Source organism: Alosa pseudoharengus, unplaced genomic scaffold (genome assembly GCF_046254945.1).
Source record: "Alosa pseudoharengus isolate Yale_2024_CS ecotype anadromous, Long Island Sound unplaced genomic scaffold, YU_APseudo_1.1 YU_APseudo_1.1_scf_4, whole genome shotgun sequence".
Taxonomy (NCBI): Eukaryota; Metazoa; Chordata; class Actinopteri; order Clupeiformes; family Clupeidae; genus Alosa; species Alosa pseudoharengus.
The window spans coordinates 16,571,768-16,578,556 of NW_027468774.1; the positions used below are offsets into that span (position 1 = coordinate 16,571,768).

General features: G+C 39.3%; 1 long non-coding RNA gene across 1 annotated transcript; it reads left to right on the forward strand.

Moving 5' to 3' along the window:
• Positions 1 to 4,346: 4,346 nt before the first annotated feature.
• On the forward strand, positions 4,347 to 5,938 carry LOC143103003 (uncharacterized). The gene is made up of 3 exons (XR_012982686.1): positions 4,347 to 4,626; positions 5,313 to 5,376; positions 5,797 to 5,938. It is a non-coding gene; the product is annotated as an uncharacterized LOC143103003 (long non-coding RNA).
• Positions 5,939 to 6,789: the final 851 nt, after the last annotated feature.

Here is a 6,789-nt window from a genome sequence, read left to right on the forward strand (position 1 = left end):
ATTTCACATGCATAGATTTTTCGAGTGGCTGTTTGGAGCGCTGGTCAGATTCCTCCTCGCTCGCAGCATTTTTTTCCATGCTTGGGGAGCAGTTTCCTCTGAGTGCGCACGCGCAGAGAGAATTTGCGCGCACACATTTAATATCTACGTGTGTGAAATAATATATAATATAATACACCCGAATGCATGTTTCATCGCGCAAGTGCTTTTTGCCACTATTGTGTCGCGATACTCTACAGCCTCATTGGTAGACCATCAATTCAAAATGCAGATTTCATGAAAAACAAAAGTTGTTTACCCTCCTAGGTGAGAGAATTTGCCCTCTAAGCTTGAAATTGTTTACTGGACACCCAGCCTACAGCCAACAACTTAACAGTCTAACATGGCTAAATGTGTAATGCATGATCATTTATTGCTTATTTGTTTGCAAAGTCTTCTGGCCCAGAAAGAAAATCATGGTGATTACGGATCATGGCTGAGGAGGAAAGGTACAGCTGGTAGAGTTGTGCAGTGAGTGAACTTCCCTCCCAATACTGAGATGTGGTGGCAAAAGCTGTGGTAGCTAGCTTCCTTACTAGCACACCATCTTCCAGTCAAAGATGCATAAAGTTTTCGGTGGCAACCCGGGCTGGACAGCAGTCAAATGCATTGACCTTGGTATTAGAGAATTTGTCTCTGTTGTCTGTGAACGGAAAGAAGATGGAAAACATTTTACAAGATAAACAATATTTTACACAGAAATCCATTGGCAATGATGAGATTAATACAGATTATCTGTACCTATTTGACATTTACTTTTTATGGGTCAAATAGGTATTGACACCATCTGTTTGCCATCCTGGTATGGGTAGACCTGGCCAGGTAGTCTTTCCTTAAAGCGTTGTGCACCTTGGCACCGATATGAGTGCAACCACCCTGTTTTCTGCATTTGATTACCTTAGATTCCTTTGTTTCCAATACAACCGTATTATCGTTTTCGGGTCAAATGGCATTTTAAATGGGAGTCGTAGGGGCACTAGCCTACTATTTTGATGCATGAATCAAAATAGTTCTGACCCTATGACTCCCATTCAAAATGGCATTTGACCCAGAAACGACAATACAGTCAAGCTTAATGGTGGCGCTTCTGACTTAATTATGCTTTCAAAAGAAAGTTTGACTCAGGTACATTCACAAAAAGACCCTAGGTTGCATTTTAGCTTGAGTTATGCTTTAAGAGTAATGGGATAAGGTCCTGGATGAAGAATATTTACCTTTACTGCTGATTATTTGAGGTGTTTAGACATCTCGGTTTCAAAACTGTCCAGGAACACCTGTAAAAACATAGTTAGGCTACAGATTAAAACTAGGTAAATTACAAACACTACCATGAAATGAACTTGAATGCTCTGTCAAACACAAATAATAAAAAAAAACTAAATCTATCGCATAAACCAAGGCATAATATCAATCATGTAGCCTAAGCTAACTAGCACTAACTTAGTAGAACACCAGGTTTAATTCCCCCTCTAATATCAATGGTGGAAAAAAACGTTCTACTTCATAAAATGCATGTAATTTGTCCTGTAGACTCATTTTAAAAGATGTCTCCACGATTAAAGAAAAAAACAGCTACAATGTCATTAGCATGCCTAATGAATGTGAAGTGTGACTAGCCTAGCACTATCCTCCTTTCTGTGAGTTAACTTAGTGTACACCACACATAATATTAAAGAACATTGGTGAACTTTAGGCAAACGTTGCTTAATAAAGAACACACTTTCTTCCATCATAGTTTGTCTAACGTTAGTGCTAGCCAACGCTTGTCAATAATCCCACAAACACAAAGCAGGCTAATGTAGTTTTCTTCTTGATAGGGATCTGGTCGACGTATATGACGTTAACAAAGATTGTTAAGGCGGAGCAAGATACTTCATCAGGAGCCACTTCCGGGAACCCGGATCGCACGAGGGGGGAGTCAAAATCCCCCTTTATGCAGAGCAGAGGCAGCGACTGCTCCATTGAAGTCTATGGGCATAGCTCAGAATTTTACCACATATGCTAAGGTCTTAGTTCTATAGAGTTAGGAATGTGAATTTCGGGCACGTTTTCATGATCCTCAAACCCTTGTCAATACGTCATCGACACGCCTCTTTATGCAGACAGGATTCGATCCCCATTTCGCGCCCATACTTACAACCGGACCCGCGTCACACAGAGCAGGTTGTTTGCGCCATGCCCCTTTTGAGGGGAAAACGTTCCCTCAGAACAAGCCAAAGTGAACCGGTAGACATGCCGAAAAGTTGCAGGTGGGTTAGGCTACAGCTTTGCTGGCAAATAAATATTAGCCTAGTTATTAAATCTTTATGAAATTATAATATCGTTCATTAGTCTTCAAAAGACAAACAACTAACGTTACACCAAAAATGAATCAGACCACAGAAAACAGAAATCTAGGCTAACACTTAACGGCTATGACAGAAATTATCATATCTCGGAATTATCTAACTAACATACTTTACATCTGAGCCTGTGAGTCAACTACACTACATTAAAATTCAAATATGAAGGCAAAAATACAGGAAAACAATTTAGTTACTTACCTGGAGACTCGATGAGATAGGCTACGAGTAAATGTCCGGGTATGACTGAGTGGGGTTGTTGCACCACTTCATACTCGGGAGACTGAAGGGACATGTTTTTTATATTAAATTAATTAAGCTTTTGTAGGTATCTTTCACGGTCAACGACCGGCAAAGCGGTTATGTATTGAGTGGTCATATTGATTTGTGGTATTTTTTGTTATTATTTACTCCTGCGATTTCTGTACGAATTACGTTTATTGACCCTAATTTGCGTTGGAGTTAATGAGAGGGGTTGTTTGTTTTCCCCCCGAAAGGGGCGGGAACGTTTGTCACGAGGCAAGTTCCCGGATGTGCCGGTCTAACGTATAGACATGAACTACGACGAAGTATCTTGCTCCGCCTTAACAATCTTTGACGTTAACGTTAGCTAAATTAGCTAACGTGATCTGGCATTGCTTGTACTAGCAAGGATAAAAACAAACTCTTGAAAGATTGCTAAGCCATCAATTTAACTTCTCCAAAGACTACCGAAGGTCATAAAGAGTAAGCTACATCAGAATCATTTAACAATATGCTTTGGGACTCACCTGATAACGAATAACTTGCCACTTTAGATCCAACTGGCTTCAGCCCTTGTTATCTCATATGACGAGTCCTTCTGGCTCTGTAGGACCAACGTCTCTGGCATGACTAGAATTTATGGTATCTTTAATTTGGACAAACCTGTAACCTTATACGGACCGTAAACGTATGCATTTTCTGGTCTCTACAGTCCATCTGTCTTGCAAATAAAGTTACAAGCATAGACTGTATGAAATAACGTTAATGTTTGCTCACACCACGTTTTGCTCGAAAGCTGCACAGATCCGCCCACTCCATTTCAAATTCAAACAGCCATGTTATTGGTCAACTGGACTGCCTATACATTTAACTGTGTTGCCTATAAATTTAACAAAATGCCACATTCATCCTCTCACAACCTCTACTACATCACAAATGTATAGGCTACTACCTTACTAAGACACAAAATCAACAAAAGAAAAAATATTATTTGATGACCAAAACTGATAGATCAGTATGTCTCTAGGCTAGGTTATGGCACATTGCCATCCATGCGGCTGACATATCAGGCCTAAAAGCTACACACATTAGTATTTTATTAAAGGTGAGATGACTATGAAACTATACAAACAATGTATTAGTACTTTCCATAAGTACACTATATTACAACTCTAAGTATTAGCAATTTAATACACTTAAACTAAATAAACTTCTTTACCATTTAAAATACACTAACAAAGTACACTTTTAAAAACTACATTACAAAAACACTTTGAATATTGCACAATAAGTATATTTAATTTTAGTACACTGAAGTTGAACTTAATACTATGACTATGAAACTATACAAACAATGTATTAGGCCTACCAAAAAATATACTTTCCATAAGTACACTATATTACAACTGTAAGTATTAGCAATTTAATACACTTAAAGGTCTCATTCACTGAGAAACCGTTTAATACTTGTTACTTTCGAAATACTATAGCTCACTCCAAGTTGCATATGCATGCTGCACGTGAAAATGATCTTCTACCCCCATTGCCCGCATTAACCAATGAAAGAAAATACACAGAAAAACAAGCGAATCAGAAAGAGCCCTTCTCAATGACGCCGAAGGGAAACTGATTATTCATGGCCTCGCCCACCTTGGCTTGTGACCGCCTACAGGAAGACTGGAAGATTTTGCGGCTAGGGGATTGTCTCTGCATCTAGTAGGAGCTAACAGCAAGTTGCTAACATGGCGGAAAAAAATCGTGCCTGTGTTATTTGTGGCAATAACACATCAATGTTGCATGTCTTGCCTTAGAAACAAGAGTTGAGGAAGAAATGGTTCGGATTTATCGTTGGAACACCACCACCGAAGTAGTGCAACATTAGTTCTGTGTTCCAATCATTTCGACCACACTCACTGCCTACAGTTAGAAAGTGGTTTTGCATCGATGTTCTGAAAACCTGGTTCTGTACCGTCATGACGATCGACCACCAGGCTCACAGGCTGTAAGTACAAACAAACTTTTCCACCTAACGTCTGTTACAAAATAGCATGTTCATATTCTTCACGTTAGCATGCATGAAAAGGGTAGGCTACAAGCTAGGCTTAGGCTAGCCTATATTACAGGAAGCTACACCAGGCACGTAACTGAAGTGTTCTGTTTGCGACGTGTAAAATCAGAGAATGTCTAATAGGAAGGGCTCTGGTAAAATCCATTAGAGGAATGGTCTATTTTCCCGAACATAGCCTACAGGCCACTAACACGCCAGGTGTAGCTACTTCCATTGATTAGGCCTATTGGAAGCTAATTGTTGCAGTAGGCTACATAACGCGAACGGAATGCTTCAGTTACGTGCCTGGTGTAGCTACACTCATAAGAAACTGACCACTACCCTGAGATTTAGCTTGTTGAACCTATAATCTTCTAACCTAAGCGTTAAACCACAAATAATAATATTAGCAACAATATATTATGCTCAACTAAGTACGGGTATTGTTCTAGTCTAAACAGGGAAAATCAAAAACACAATACCCGTGCACTATTAGGAAGTTGCTATCACTATAGAGCTCGGGTATTTACACTTTAGTCTAATTTATGTCTTCTTGCCATTATTACATTGACCTTTGTAGGCCTACAATGATGTTTTGTTTGATTACTTGCTGTTTACTTAGTGTTTTGTATGTCTTCCAGAGCACATCCTCATGTCAGGCTACACAGCTTTCTAGCCTACATTAGGTCATCACGTTAAGCAAAGGTTTGTGATCTAACTTTTATTGTTGTGCTAGTTAGTTTCTAGAAGTCTTTTTCTAGTAGGCTAATACAGGTTCTTATGTGCTCGTCAATGTTTGGGAAAGTCAATTCATGGGTTTCTTCAGGTCACTTTCCACAGGTGTATAAAATCAAGCACCTTGATTATGAATGCAGACTGCATGGTGCTTGATTAATACACCTGTGTAAATGGACCTGATGAAACCCATGAATTGCATAACAGATAGAATTGATATTGCCGAATGTCTTCTTGTGGGTGTGCTACTTAGTACATCATACACCTTACCACAGTCACTAAAATATTTTTGTTTCCATTGTGCCAGTACAGTTTTGTGTGAGATAGTGAATGTCCTGTGTACTATTAGTATCTTGTAACTTGACAGTAATACACATTTATTTACTTTAGGTACCCAAACAGAATACTTCATGAAAAGTATGAGTATTGATACAAGCACTTCGGATACACCATGGGCATGGGGGCCTGCTACCTCTACTGCCATCAAGCCTGTTCATCCAAGGCCAGCTAGAAGACCTCGGGTTGATCAAGAGGAGGAGGAGGATGAAAGCGACATCTCCACAATAACACCTATGGCCCAGCGCAATCAAAGAGCAATGTAATAGAATCATCACAGCCAACGAATGTGTTTTGTGTGTTGTCCCTTCGGATCCCCAGGACAATACAAGCCGAAACAACAACTCAGACCTTTTTGCCTAAATAATCCCAACACCATCTTACAAAGGATCTGTAGGCCAGATGTCTGCATCGTCTGGCAAAAAGAGGACATTGTTAATTCTGTGCATAGTTTGGATGTTCTTGTTTTGTGTTTGCATTATTTTAATAGACTGCAACATTACTATTTGTCAGTGTTTCACGGACCACCTAGCAAAAAAAAAAAAAACAGTAGACCTACTTCAACAGTATATTACACAATAGGCCTTCTCACTGAACCACCTTGCTTATTGTCTTTGCACCTTGCTTATGGTGTCAGAGGATTCATATGATTTAAACTGGCATAGGTTACATCAGTGTTGCAGAACTGTTTGGATTTACATACAAGTTGGTTCAATATTGCAAACAATTCCTCTATTATATTTTACCACATCTACTTGTGGAACACTTGAGAGCTTGCGGACCACACTTTTGAGTACCGCTGCTGTATGTAAATATAATAAAGTTATTTATTGAAAATTGACCTGTTTTGTATATTTGTTTTAGGAGTTTCATCAGTTTTTGTCCCTTTTAAGCTAAAGGTTTATCTTACCTTTCATATCTTCTGTCTCACAGAGGGCCATAGTCGTCATAGTCGAATGTTTAGTGCATTTTGAAGGGAGTACATTATGCTAAGGCAGACTGGTTCTAATCCTGGGTACAGGGTCATACAGACAACAGGGGTACTGG